Source organism: Festucalex cinctus, chromosome 13 (genome assembly GCF_051991245.1).
Source record: "Festucalex cinctus isolate MCC-2025b chromosome 13, RoL_Fcin_1.0, whole genome shotgun sequence".
Taxonomy (NCBI): Eukaryota; Metazoa; Chordata; class Actinopteri; order Syngnathiformes; family Syngnathidae; genus Festucalex; species Festucalex cinctus.
This window is the reverse complement of record NC_135423.1, coordinates 2782501-2798498: the sequence shown is the minus strand read 5'-3', so window position 1 is coordinate 2798498 and position 15998 is coordinate 2782501. Positions and strand designations below refer to the sequence as shown.

The 15998-nt window shown below is 39.6% G+C and overlaps 1 protein-coding gene across 5 annotated transcripts in view; it reads right to left on the bottom strand.

Moving 5' to 3' along the window:
- Positions 1-15998, bottom strand: part of cntn5 (contactin 5) — a 211790-nt gene that overhangs the window by 100534 nt on the left and 95258 nt on the right. The gene's annotated exons all lie outside the window — the stretch shown is intronic.

Sequence of the window (15998 nt, the reverse complement as noted above, 5' to 3'; positions counted from 1 at the left end):
GGACGCAAGGGCCACATCATGTTATGAAGAGAAATTGTGTTTAGTCATAAAAATTGTACGAATAATTTAGTTGTGCTTTTGAATATTTAGAACAATAAACCAATTTACAGTCAAACATCGGTTTTCGAACGCTTCTGTTCTCGACCAAAATCGGTTTTCGACCAGAAAATTTGAGAATTTTATGTCTCAGAACTCAGAAAATGAGGGGGCGGTCCCAAGCGTGTCTTGGGTTGGACTCCACCGTTGCAAACTGCCCGTCATTGGCCGAGTTGTTTGCAACGGTGGAGTCCAACCCAAAACACGCTTTAGGACCGCCCCCCTCATTTGAATGACATTTCGACTTGGCTGTACAGCCCAAAACTGCCAAAATTCAAAATAAATAAATCAATGACGAAATAAATCAATGACGAAATAAATAAATAAATGACTAAATAAATAGATAAATAAATGACAAAAAGTTAAAATAAAAACGCATTTATTTCAATTTATATTTATTTTTTTAGATCTAATTTTGGAATTATAATTTTTTTAGATTCATTTTTATTTTCACTTTTAGTCATTTATTTATTTTGAATTTTGCCAGTTTTTGGTCCTCCATAGAATTGTGCCGAGATGTGCTTGTGAGTGTGGATTGTTGTTCGTCTCTGTGTGCCCTGCGATTGGCTGGCGACCAGTCCGGGGTGTAGCTACTGCCCAAAGCCAGCTGAGATCATCTCCAGCATCCCCCGCGACCCTTGTGAGGCATAAGCGGCCAAGAAAATGGATGGATGGATGGATGGATAATTTCTCATATAAAAATAATAAAAATGGGCCTATTTCTTCAATTTTCTCTCTCTGGCCCATAGTGGCTTCTTTCTTTGTATTCATGCAAGTTGGCCCCGATGCATATGGACTGTGCCTCAAAATGTAATGCCATGAAAATCAATTTATGTCGCAAACCAACAAACAGCTATCAAAAAAAAAAAAAAAAAAAAAAAAAACATCTTTTGAAAAAGGCAGAAAAGAGCGAGCGAGGCAATTTTTGCAATCACGCCGTGGATAGCGGATCCAGATCAGGGATTGTTGTTGTTGTTGTTGTTGTTGTTGTCCTGACCTTTTTGCGTCCATCCTCTCTGCGACGGTCTGTGTTTTTCTCTGATTAGGTGCAACACGTTATACCCTCGCGCTCGCAATCCCGCCGTCCGCTCGGCCTCTCGCCTCCCTCGCGTGGCGTTCGGGGATCGTTAAGGAGAACGCCGAGGGTTGAGGCCGGCATGTCCACATGCAGCAGGAGTTGTCCCGCATTTATCATTTATGGAAGCGGGGGAGCTCGCCTCACCTCGTCTGCCGCCCTCCATTTTCTTTCCCCAGTGCCGCACTGCTCTACTTCTGCCTCGGATGCTTTGATGGCAATCATACGGATCGAGATGGTAGTCCTCGAATTACTTGCAATTGTTTTTGTCCATCCTGCTGCGAGTTTTTTCACACTAACTGGGGGAATTATTATTGGATGGTACACCAAAACTGAGGTGAATGTCTTGTTTGTAAACTTTCAAAACATATTGGGTAGGAACTGGAACAAAATGCAAAACATTCAACTTTGGTGGAAACAAAAACTATTTTTCCTGCCGAGCCCAAGTCTAGCACAATGTGAAATCGTAACGAGGACGTGCACAAGGGTGGAGTTTTCTTTCTTTTGGTAATTGTGCCGTTGTGGGAGCGAACACAGCCGATGACGGCCGATTTATGAATGAAACACGATAACATCCAGTGCAGAATGCTGCGCCAGAATCATATCCACAAAAAATACACATCCCGTGCCACAACTTAGACATGGTTTCACCTGGTCTAAAGTCTACTCTTTGTTATCAAATTGTCAGGTGTGCCGGCCAGGATGCGTAAAAGCAAACACGATCAGTCTGCCGGAACGCCAAGCAAGGCGTAAACAGTCATGAAGATTGTGCCAGTTTTTATGCAAAATAATATAGAGCCCACTGAGTGACTTTTAAAATTATATTTAAAAAAAATGCAAATTGTACTACCAGTAAATTCTCTGATATTTGAAAAATGTGTACAATAAAACTAGACAGTCCAAAACATTTTAAATATATTGCTGGTGTCAGGCCAAAATCTTGGACTGCTAAAATTGTCACTTTTCAGGAGACTCCAAAAACATGTTTTTGTTTTTTTTTTCATCCATTAACTTCATCAAAGAGAACAAGCCATTTTCAATACTTTGAATTGGTCAATAACAAAATTAAGAAAAAAAAAAATGAAGAAAAATTGTAAAATTGGCAACCACACTGACCACACTTTTGATTTTTTTTTTTTTTTTTTTTTAATCTGAAATTGTGACTTACGAGGTTTTAGCCAGCGAAATGTTATATGTATTACTATTTTAGACTTAGACTTGACTTTATTGATCCCTTTGAGATGGCTCCCTCTGGGAAATTTATATGTCCAGCAGCAATAAGAACAGATAATAAAATTAAAAAAAATAATTCCAATAACCCAATCAATAAATAAGGTTATTACACCAGAGATTGAATTAATAATAATAAAAAAAATTAAAAAAAAATTCAATCAATCAATAAATAAGGTTATTACACCAGATTTAATTAATAATAATAATAATAATAATAATAATAAATAAAAATTCAATCAATCAATAAATAAGGTTATTACACCGGAGATTGAATTAAATAAAGTACAGTAAAGTCAAGTCATCTTTATTTACGTCTTTGCAAGAGCCCTTAAAAAAATAAAATTAATTAATTAATTAATAAAAAAAAAAAAAAAAAAAATGTGGAAAATCTGAGCCAGTCTGGTTGTAATCAAAGTGATTTCCAGTCCCGGAATATATCTGAATCCGCGTACTGTTACAGCCCTAATAACCACCGACACAATCTTAAAGTTCGATTCTATCCATCTCCCCTCCCGCCAACAAATCTCAGTCAGTTTTGGGCCTCCAACTGACGTCACGAGAACCCCAACGACGTGGCCCACATCTCCAGGCGGCGGCTCGCACGCTTCCTCGCCATGCTCAACCTTCCATTCGGTCGGAAAAACGCTCTCACTTTCATCCAGTCGCGTCCCAAAAAAAAAAAAAAAAAAGGAAGGAAAAGGGCGAAGGCCGAGGTGACGCTCGGTGGCTGCGCAATAAATCAAAGGCAAGCGGACAACTGTTACGCTCGTTAGTGCGGCCCGCCGTGCAGCCTCCTTGACACCGCTGGAGAAAAAAAAAAAAAAAAGGCGGGATTGTCTACACCTCGACTCTCGCATAACGGCGTGAAAATCAGCTTCATCTTTTTTTAATGGCGACTTCCTGCCTCTCGGTGTCTTCGTGGCGTCAGCGGCGCTGAAACCCGCTGACCCGTTCGGACAAAACAATTGGGGGAGGAAAAAGAAAAAGGAAAGGAAGTGAGCGATGTGAAAAAATATCGCAATGATTGGTGCAACGGGCGTCACAGCGAATACGATGAATTACGTTGCCGCTTGCTCGGCTTTGATGCGGCCTCGGCAACTGTGAGAAATGACACCCAAGTGCCGACAAACAATGTTTGTTTTTCATCCCAATGGGCGTGGATATTAATGCAGACATCTTTGTTTGTCAAGAAACACTTTCAGTCACATGTACCTGCGTAGATTCAAGAAAAACAGCAGGGATACAAAAAGCATAAGCATTCATTCACAAGATTTTACTCAAGTAAATATTTGTTACTAGTAGAACTGTCAATTAAATATTTTTCATCAGATTAATCACATTTTAGAATTTTGATTAATCACGATTAATTGCCAAATTTGAAAAGCACCTGTTATGTTTTTTTGTTTTTTTTGTTTTTTACATTTAATGTTATAAGGACGTCTTCGAATTTTTTTTATCCACTTCATTCTCTTATCCTCCTCTTTTTCTGACCAGTTTATTTGCATAATTTAAAATGAAAAAAAAAACAAAAAAAAACAAAAAAAAAACGACCGCAGTAGTTTGACATGAAAAATATTCTGACTGTCATACGCCAACATAAATGTCTTAAATGATTGACTTCTATTCATGTAGTTATGTTTATTCCTCAAATACAACATGTGCTACATGTGCTGTCAAGCTAAAGGATTGCAAATTGCTAATCTGCATTAATACATGATTAATGCGATATTTTTTGTGATTAATTAATTACTTAATGCTTTAACTTTGACAGCACTAGTTACGAGCTTTACAGAAAGAAAGTAGACGCAGAAGTAGAAAAATGTGATCAATCGTGATTAATCACAATTAATTACGGAAAAAAATGTGTGATTAATTTGATGAATAATGTTAATAACTTCACATGGTCAAATAAAAATCATTTGCTTGAGTATTAATATGGTGTATTTGAGGGGCACAAAACCCAAATACCATTTTTCACAACAAAAAAAAAAAAGTGATATTATTTTGGAATACTGTTCACTAACAAACACAAACAAACAATATCATTATCTGAAGCAATTAACACATTCACTGCCAGGCCAGCAAAAAATTTTTGACATTGACGTCTTTTTCCGTCAATGGCAGTAAATGAGTTAAAAAAAAAGTTCTAATCTGAGTAACATGACATGTAATCAGCATCCCATCAATCTCTGCATCCGACGCGCACCCACGCCGCATTGCGTTGCGTGAAGATGTCACAGAACGCCGCCGTCGTAAAACGTGTGAAGTCTCTCCCGCGGAATAATTTAACATCTCCGCGTTTGTCTGTCTCGACGATTATGCAAAGCTACGTCACGCGACATCAAATTCCAGGAGCACATTTTCTTCCTGCTGTGAGCTGGATCTCACCGCAGCTATCAAATGGCAGAGTGTGGCCATCTTTAAATTAAAAAAAAAAAAAAAAAAAAAAAAGTCCATATGATCATTAAGCTGACTTTTGAGGCCCGCATCCCACGCGCAATTATCCCCGGCGCTCATCCCTGTCGCGGACGTCGGCCGTCTGGGCTCTCTCGTCGCCACTTTTTCACCCCTCGATGCTTTTAATTGTCCCGCTGACCTCAATCAAAAGACAATTACCAAAGGGGAGCGCGGCGCAGGCAATTATCGTTTTCTGCCATGACACCCGGAGATTACACGTGTGGCCACTGCGAGCGCCCGACGGCCTGCGTGCCTCGAAAGGTCCGAAGGAAGCTGAAGATGCTTCAAATGGACACTCGTGTTTGAAGAATCTGCCCGCGTGAGACGGCGGAGGCATAAAAGCTTGGCGGTTCTGCATCATCCGTTCATCGTACTCGTTTCCGACTGGGGCTCATTAATTCAAATTCCCGAGTAAGCAAGTTAGTCAAAGTTAAAAGATTGGAATTTGCTCATAGTGGCTTCTTCACACCAAAATGGCTGACTTCCTGTTCAATATGGAGGATGGGTTCTTGGGACTTGTTCAGGTACACACGTCCACCCAATTTCACTCTAAAAAATTTGGGTAAAAAAAAAAAAAAACATGGACATACTCACTATTTACATTTTTGGGGGTTTTGCAGAAAAAATACACAAAATTTTTGGGTAGTTTTCTACAAAATTGCCTAATTCGGGGGGTCTGTCTATCCATCTATCTATCTACAGGACGGTCTCAGAAAATGAGAATATTGTGATAAAGTCCATTATTTTCTGTAATGCAATTAAATAAGCAAAATTGTCATACATTATGGATTCATTACAAATAAACTGAAATATTGCGACCCTTTTATTATTTTTAATATTGGTGATTATGGCTTCAAGGTTAAGAAAACTCAAATAATCTATCTCCTCACACCAAGTGAAATAAAATGCCTTACTCAGCAATATTAAAACAATAAAAGGCTCGCAATATTTTAGTTGATTTGTAATGAATCGAGAATGTATGGCATTTTTGCTTATTTGATTGCATTACAGAAAATAATGGAAATTTATCACAATATTCTAATTTTCCGAGACAGTCCTGTATGCATTTATCAGTGACAAGCGGTCATAATAAGCTATTATAGTTTTTTTTTTTTTTTTTTTTTTTTTTTTTTTTTTTTTTTTTTTTTGGAAAGCCGACAGCGGATAGTTGGCACGCACAAACCGTTGCGATAAACGGGTCCCTCGTGAGAGGAAGCTCCACCTCGTAAACCGGAAGGCCGACGACATCTTCCGCACATGCGCAATGAGAAATAAAGTTGTGCTAGTCCGAGAGGTTGTTTTTCTGTACGTGCGCTTTTGGAATGGCAAAAAGGCCGACAGTCAAGCTGCATGCCTGACGCATGCGCATGCGCATAATTAGCTTACTTGGCTAGCGGTCAGTGGAGTTAGAGGGCCTCACAATCTTTTTTTTTTTTTCCCTACCATGTCACCTTAGGGGCTTCGTAGTCTTTTTTTTTTTTTTTTTTTTTTTTTTTTTTCCCTACCATGTCACCTTAGGGGCTTCGCAGTCTTTCAGAAAACATTAACTGAGAAAAATAACTGAACATGCTATTAGGCTAACAAAAGGTAAAAAAGAAAAAAGGAAAAAAAAGAAATTCAAGATCTCTCGGCAAAGACCACTTTGAAGCAACTAGAGGCATATTTTTCCTCTTTTTTTTTTTTTTTTTCTTGCAAATAAACCGCCAGTTCCTCCTCCCAGGGGAGCGCAGCACATATACACAACAATATGTCGAAAAACACTCTCTCAGGGAAAGAATACCCAAATGGCGAGAGCTGCAATTTTCCCATGAAGGCGCAATTCCGCATGTGACAACTCGCCATTACCGGCGAAGTATTGCGGCGCAGCAGGAGGAAAAAAAAAAAAAAAAAAGTGTCCTTTCTACAAATCATATAGACGAGATGAAAAGCAACATTGCATCTATTTTGCCTTAAAAAGGTAAAATAGGAGTCGGCTGCTTATGCTAAGAGAAAATAAATTGCGGGAAAGAGTCTCACCGTGCCAAAAGATGTATTCGGGCTGTTTTGCTTGGTCGTGACAAACATTTTGAATAACAAGGAAGCAGTCACGTAGGATGTGCTGATGCGTCACATGATTGACTGAACGCTCTGTCGGAACATAAACCTTAGAAACAAGCTGCGTGTCTCATACATGCCACATGAATATACGATACAGTATGCAGTACCTTTACGCTTATCATGAGTACAACTCGTCTCTCGTGAGACCCAAAACCAAAGTGATTGATGCTACGACGAGAAACTAGTTTGACGATAAAAAGCTGGCAGCCAAAAAACAAAAACTCATCACTTAAAAAATGGCAAATAATTTACCTCGAGACATGAATGAAGGGATGATAGAAATAGATGGATCGAGAGATAAGAGATAAGAGATAAAAATAAATAAATACAATGACAAACGAAAAGCTCGTGGCAGAGATGGCCCAACATGGATTTTTTTATTTTTTTTTTTCCCAGCTGATGCCAATTCCGATATGGGATATATGCCACGGAAGAGGCGGGACTGTTTTTTTGCACAACAGTTTGTTTCCAGTTCGGTTTGCAACGTGTGGGCTGCGTCAAAAATACTTGTGCTTCCGACTTTTGTGCCCCTGAACTGGAAACAAACTGATGTGAAAAATCACGTCCATATACCCCATTATGCAAAACAAAAAAACAAAAAAAAAGTCAACTGATTAGTTAAAAAATCCATCTAATTATCTGAACTGCTTAAAGCTTTACAAAAAATCGGTTTGACTGTTTTACAATATTTGTGGAAAAGCTGGAACAGAGAAATGGAAAGAGAAAGAAAGAGAGAGAGAGATACAGAGAGAGAGAGACAGAGAGAGAGAGCTAGAGAGATAGCTAGCTAGAGAGAGATAGCTAGCTAGCTAGCTAGCTAGCTAGATAGATATAAAGAGAGAGATAGATAGCTAGAAAGAGCTAGATAGAGCGAGAGAGAGACAGAGAGAGAGAGAGATAGCTAGAGAGAGAAAGCGAGAGAGAGAGAGAGAGATAGCTAGAGAGAGAAAGCGAGAGAGAGAGAGAGAGAGAGAGAGAGAGCTAGAGAGATAGCTAGCTAGAGAGAGATAGCTAGCTAGCTAGCTAGCTAGATATAAAGAGAGAGATAGATAGCTAGAAAGAGCTAGATAGAGCGAGAGAGAGACAGAGAGAGAGAGAGATAGCTAGAGAGAGAAAGCGAGAGAGAGAGAGAGAGAGAGAGAGAGAGAGAGAGAGAGAGAGAGAGAGAGAGGAAACTGTAGATAGAGGGGAGAGAAAGTGACAAAGGTAGTGAAAGAAGAATAAAGTAACAGTCAAACAGATAGAGATTTATAATAATAATAATAATAATAATAATAATAATAATCCAGTAAAGCATTTAAAATGGCATGCCATACATCAGAGCATGTAGAAATATGATACAGTATGTTTCTGTACAGTCGATTTTTAGAGGTAATAATATTGCTAATAAAATATGCATTACACTGTTTACCTCGTTTAGCCTTCCTCAGAAAAGAAAAAAAAAAAAAAAAACTTTCCCAGTACGATCCAGCGAGCGCACTAATAAAACATCGGTGTGATGTCACCCTAATGCAGAGTACAGGAAGCTTTTATCCAGCGCGCTCTGCATATGAACACATTTGCCTTATTATGAAGGCACGTTGCTGGCGCTGTAATCAGCCTTTTCCAGAATCCATTAACAATCCAATAGCGGCGGCTTAATGACTCTCGAAAGGCGGCGGGGAAAGAAGAAGAGACTTTCTTTTATTTGATGGTGCAATCTTTTTGATTTAAAAAACACTCGGGCCACATTGAAATTCATGTTTGGTTTCATCAAGACGTCGGACGCAAAAAGAAAAAAAACAACAAAAAAAAACAGGCAGGGAGCTAAATTGCAACGGAAAATTACGATGAAGTTGAAATAAAAACACTGATTGACGTGGATTTGATTGTACCCTCAATTAAAAACAAACATCCGCGTTTTTTGATGAACGAGCCGTTTTTAATGTCGACATCATTTGTATGACGTCGTCTCCGCAAAAGTTTCTGCGCTTGTGACTTGTGCAAATAGGCTGGTTGAAGATCCGCACTTTTCAAGTGATGTTCAAAGCTGATAAGGAGCATACTAAAAAAAAAAAAAATGTATGCAACATTTCTCCTCACACGTCATGTGATGTCATACTTGGCATTGGCCCCACAGCAGAGGGGGGCGGGGCTAATTTGCATTAGGCAAGACCATCCCTTCAAAACAGATGAATTCAAAGAAAAAGTGTGTTTAGTGCGCCGCAATTTGTGCCACTAGGGCTACTCTGAATTTCACAGACATTTTTATTAAGACAGCGGGGAACTGTTTAAATTATAATAAAAACATGCACAACACACTAATTCTCCTTTAAATAACATTTTAGCACGGTAAAAAGTCAAAGGGGACATATTATGCAAAATGGGCTTTTTAAATGTTTGTAAATACAAATAATTAGGTCTTTGGGATTTGGGAATATGGTTAAATGAGCAGCTGGTGTGTTCGCTAATTCGTTTGCAGTCCAGATGTGGACAGGCGACATGTCGAATGTTGATGTTGACGCCCATAATATGCAGACTTACTGGCACTGTGTTAAATTGCTTCAAATCTCAATTTAAGATCGGGATTTATTTTGGCTCAATTGGTTGTCATGAGCGAGCAAACGTCACATGTGGGGTTCCACAAGGCTCCATTCTTGAGCCACTTCTATTTCATATCCACTCCCGTGGTCAGATTATGGAGCATCACATCTCTTTTCATACTTATTCAAAAATATTGAATTATGTGGAACTTGGAAGGTGAACGTGGGTGAAATATGCAGTAACAGATTGAATGACAAAGTAAATTGAAAGAGGTGAACGTTTGAATTCTGAATTGGAACTAGGTTGAATTTCTGACAGTCCTACCCCTAACGCCTAACTAAGAAATTTGTTTGGTGGAAAAATATGCAACATTTAGTGGAAAAAATTTGAATTTGAAGATTAATCCCAAGGTGAATTGTATGAGGTGAAGAGTATGAATTTCGAATGGGAGTGAATTTTTAAATGAATGACAACATTTGGGGGTGGAAATGTTGAATTGTGGGAAAACTGGGAAAGTTAAGAATGCGAAAAATAATAGCGGAAAGAATTTTTGGAACAAGTTGATGTTGGAATGGTTTGAATTGGTTGAAAATTGTGGAAGCGGTTGAAGGACAAAGAATGGGGTTTTAAAAAGTTATAATAATAAAATTGTGTGGGAATGCTGAAAGCTACTAGGTAAATGCTAAGATTTGAAAGCATGTGGAATGTTTATGAAGTAAATTGAAAGATAAATTGTGACATTTTGACCTGCTGGTTATTGGACAACACACTTTACCAACTGTGCCACTGAGCAGTATCAGATGATGATAAGTTATATATATGGAAGTGGGCGTGGAAAGTGATACTGAGAAAAAGTTCACTGTCAGTCCCATTGAAAATGAATGGGGAAAAAGTTGATATTTAACGTTAAATTGTGCGAACACAATAAGTAATGTGGAATCAGACGATATATAGCCCGGGAGGCGTGAATTCTTGAAGCAAGTTGAAATTTGAACAGTGTAAATCAGAAGTATTGTGTGGGAGTAAAGTATGGAAAACTAGACTCAGTGCAATTTCTGGAGAAATTGCGTGGGAATGCTGAAAGCACATTGAGAGATAAATTATGAAATTAGAACCTCCTGGTTACTGGACAATGCGCCAAGGCGACAATGGGAGTTGTTACACGGCAAAAAAAGTATGAAGAATAAAAACCACAATAACATATGTGGGAATGCCAGCATTCCCACAATAATAATGCTAGAATAACATACATGTGAATGTTGAATTACTTACAAGCTATCTAAATCTGCCTCTTACCACCTGAAAAAACATCGAATGAAGGGTTTTTCTGTGTCAACAAGACCCAGAAAAACGTGTTCATGCTTTTATTTTCAGTATGCTAGATATGGTTTTGGTACGGTAGTTCATCCCTAGCGGTGGGCAAGCAAGCAGACTCCCGAAGGGTCCGGCAGGAAATTGAGTTTTAATGAGCTATGTGTTAAGCGGCTGCGTCTCAAGGCTCCTTGCTGGATGTCTGCACCTCAGGTCAGCCTAGTTAACGCAGCCGCTTACGCATGCAAGCCAACCGTATTGTTCTCGGCGAGAATGACTCGCGAGCGAACCGGGGAGCCAATCAAACAACGGGAACTTGACATAATGACGTATGATTGAACGTGTGTTCGACTCTAAAGTCTCCGTGTTTTTTAAATGGTTATGTTGGGCACGTACATACTGTAATGTGGGTAACAACAACAAATGAGATCCAGTACAAGAGTTATCGGTCGTGAGGATGTTGACAGTGGCCAACAATTTTTTCATATCATTTCACTTTTTTTTTTGTACTCAACTTGGCTTGACGGTTAAAAAAAAAAAAAAAAAAAGTAGCTGACAATATTCTGTCACGATTAAATTATGTTTATTTCATTTCCATGCCATCGATGACATATTGATCTAATTAAGCATCATTTTATTTGAAGGCCATCGCAAGCGTCTGCCTTCACACGTTTTCTCCCCGTGCGTGAGAGAGCGAGAGTGAGCAAGACACTCGAGTCTGATCTGTGGCTTGTCACAAATTGATTTTTAGTGCACGTTCTAAAAATGAAAACGATCGAACTGGAGAAGGGAGGGAAATGAAACTCCACTTGAAGATTTTGGGAGGGAAATGATTATGATTATTATGACATTTTTTTTTGCCCTCGCTCTTAAATTAGAGAGCTAATGTTTGACAGGGACAGGGAGCCGGTCCCGGAAGAAAAAAAACACTCAAACATGATGATGATGATTTGATTAAGTCGAAAAGTGCCTAGTGTACACTTCAGAAAACTAATATTCACTTTAATGCTTTCACTGCAAGTAAATAGTAGTGAAAAAAACCCAGCAAACTAAGCAATCAAACAATTAAGACGCTTATACAAAAAAATAAAAAATAAATTAGTGACCCTGTCAAGCCGACGTCATGCTCCAAGTAGTCGACAAGTCGATTATTCGGTATTTACTCTGGCGGCCCAACTTTCTGAATACAAAAGAAAAAAAAAAAAAAAAAAAAAAAAAAAAAAAAAAAGTTTCATACTGTTAATTTTGTGGTATATTTCACTGTTTTCTTGTTGTGGTTGAGTGTTTATTCAATCGATTAATCTGATTCATTTTAATTCTGCATTAAAGTATATTACCAAAGCATTTTGATTACTGTTTATTAAATAGTGACTGATGTTTATTTCGTACTTTATTTTTGTATAGTGATAAAAAATAAAAATAAAAAAAAGGAGTTGTTGTACTTGTTATGTGCTGGAGTTTGGATCCCAAAAACGCAGACACAAATAACTATTTATTCACATTCAGATGCGTGGAACAAACTTGACTAGACGAGAAACAACGAGAGTTGCACAGAGAGACAGAGGTAATAATCCGACAACAACACACACTTCTCAGACAGGCTTATATCGACAGCGAATCATTCTGATTGGTTGTGGCTGGACATATGGGTAACAGGACTGACATGGAATTATCTGATTGGCTGTGGACCAGATTAAGAGATTGACATCGTATAGCTCCTGACATCACGTAGTGTCTTACCAGTTGAAACTAGATGATGGTTACATCAGTTCAAAACAGACACTTGACCTCACGATCATGACCCAAACATAACCCTTGCATGACCCAAACTTAACACTGGCATGACCAAGTCATGACAGTACCATGACCCAAAAATAACCCTTGCATGACCCAAACATAACCATGTCATGCCCTTGCATGACCCAAATTTAACCCTGACATGACCCAGTCATGACAGTAGCATGACCCAAACATAACCCTTGCATGACCGAAACATAATCCGGTCATGCCCTTGCATGACCCAAACTTAACCCTGGCATGACCCAGTCATGACAGTACTATGTCACCGGTTTGGTCATTGTTTGGACCATTTTAAATTTGAAAAAAATGCTCAAAACGATTACTCGATAATTAAAATAGTTCTCAATTAATTTGATAATCAATTCCGATAAATTTTTCTAGTTTAGGTTTAAGCAAAGCTGGCCCTCACCCACCCGCAATGCGCCGCCAACCCCTTTTCCTCTATAGATCGCATCACACAGTGAAAGCATTGAATAAAAGCATCATATCAAGCTGCTTACTTTTCCCCACATTTCCAGGCCGTCGCCTCGCCGCCCGCGTCTCATCTCGATGCTTAATGGTGCCTCGCGTCGGTCTAATATCTGGGAGGACACGTTGCTTACCATTATGTGTCAGATTTGTGCGGCGTATGCCTTTTGCATTGGGCTAAATAAATGTACTTTTACGGATCACGCTCATGCTGTGCGCCGGGTTCATTGTCACCGGAATGACACGGAGAGGTGGTGGGGGGTGTTATTAAATCACTCATCCCTCCACCAGGGGGTCTGCCATTGCATATAAGAAATATATTCAAGGAATTATGCTCCCCGGGCCGGCTGGGGTGGAATAAATCCAGCGGCTGTCAGAGAGAGGGTGAGACGCCGCGGGAAGTGAGCTGAGGACGTGGAGTTGCACGTCCCGGGGATGCCATCAATTGGAATGGGAATTATAAACAAAAAAGATGTTATTATTCGCTACGGCATCTGTTGCTAATGCACTGGAGGGCCGAGGCAGACTTTCAATGGCCTCATGCGTGCGTCTTTCGTGTCCATCTCACCGGAGGAGGTGAGGAGGAGATGTTGTGGCGACGGCGAGCAAGCAGCTGTCAGCAGTAAGAGCGGGCGAGCAACCGAGTGAAGATGAAACGTGACTAGTGGTGGCACTATCGAATATATTTTTAAAACTGATTCATCTATTGATTAATCGATTTCAATATTACATTAAAGTGTGTTAAAAACAACAACATTTTCTTCCCCCAATTACTGTTTATTAACCAGTGCTTGGAGTTTACATTGTACTATTCGTATCGTTATTTAAAAAAAAAAAAAAAGGGGAGACTGACATGGAATTATCAGATTGGCTGTTGGCCAGAAAAAGAGATGAAAGATTCTTGACATCACATAGCTCCTTATGTCACATAGCTTAAGACCAGTTGAGACTAGATGCCTGTTACATCAGTTCAAAACAGACACTTGACCTCACGGTCATGACCCAAACATAACCCTTGCATGACCCAAACTTAACCCTGTCATGACCCAGTCATGACAGTACCCCCTCCTCTAAGGACGCGTCCTGGCGGACCCCTAGGTTTAGACATAACCCTTACATGACCCTAGTCATGACAGTTGACATGCTGAAATAGTGGATATAGACAAAAAAAAAATGGCTCCAAACAACTACTCGATTATTAAAATTAATTTGATAAATCAATTGCTTGTCGATTAATCAATTAATTTTGACAGCTCTAAATGTGACATCACAAAAAGTATCTTTTCAGCTGTCAAAACGATATTAAATGAAAATTGTCTTGGTCTGAATTAAGGCTAGGGGAAAAGGAAAATAAATAAAAAAATTAAATGTAAAAAAAATATTAAAAATCGATCGAAACTCCACCAGAACTATTCAATTATCCGATGGAATAATCGTAAGGATAATCGATTTTAAAAACCTTCAACAGAAACAGCCTAACTCACTGATTACGTATTCCAGCTCCGAAGGCGATGGGAGAGCTTTCAATAAAAATACGGCATCAAAATGTTATACTTGTAGCAAAAAAAAAAAAAAAAAAGGGCTCTAATTGGGATCATGGCAACTGGTTAGGTTATTTTCTTTAAGCCAACAGAGAATTATTCACTTCTGGAAAAAAAAATAGGAGACCACAAAATGCTTTCTCCTTTTTGAATCCAACCTTGACTTCAGATACCCAAACAACTTCTCAGCATCAATTTAAGACTCTTTCTTTCTTTTATTGGCTTCTCAAAAGTGTTCTTAGTCTGACACGACAGACATTATCTGTTGAAATGAGCCTACGCAGTACAGCTGAAAAAAAATGTATGCGAGGCATTGAAAAAGGTTGGGTAGATAAAATATATGACATTCACGTTGAACTAAAAACCACAAACCTTGATACCGCACCGGTTGTTAAGTCAGATCAAAGTTCCGATATGATGACTACACTTACAAGGAACATATTTCGACAGATCTGACATTGGACCTCAAGTGCTTCGACCACCTTGGGTCAAAACATACATCATCATACATCCCTTATGATCAACAGACTCTTGCTCTTGCCTTGCATAGAAAAAGAATCCAAAGAAAGCAGATCAGTAAATTCACATTTACATGAAAACGGAAGGTGTGGTGTTCCACAGGGTTCAATTCTGCGGCCTCTGCTGTTTTCCCATCGTATCTGCTGCCCAGGCAACGCTGGTTATTTTTAAAGTGCTCTATAACTTGAGAGGCGCGTTGAGTCATGGGAGTCAGCGTCCTCGCTGCACGATTCACAATGCCAAGTTAAAGGTGCCCTCATATGAAACTTTTTTTTTTTTTTTTTTTACATAAGTGTGCCTTACCATAGCCTGACTAAGTCCCCAAAGCTGTGAAATAAACAACCCATGTTTCCCTTTCCTATGGGCGTTTGTATCACATTAGCTCAAACAGCACTCTCATATGGGCTGTTTCAGCAGGTCGGTTTTACACGTCACTAACCCCACCTTTTTCGGTTTTACATGTCACTAGCTCAGCGCGAACTCCACCCTCACAAATTTCAACCGCCCCGCCGTAGCAAACAAACAGCAGCAGCAGGAGGACAGCCTGGTCCACGATTTCGCAGCCCCGTATCTCCAGCCCAGAGGGTCTTAGAGGGTTGGCACCAATGCCGTTGGAAAACCAAGGTCGAGCCGGTTCTGGGGATGTGTTCATTTTCCCCGTAGGACTTACGGTTCAACCGGTGCAAGGGTGTCAATCCATCTCCCGAGAGTCAGGTGGCCGATTTCGCGGCCCCGTAACTCCGGACCAGATGGTCGTGAAGGCCCGTCAATGATGCCGATGGAAAGCAGAGGTCGACCCGGTTCCGGGGATGTGTTCATTTTCCGCGTAGGACTTATGGGTCGAACGGTACGGGGGTGTAAATCCCAGTAGCTGCACC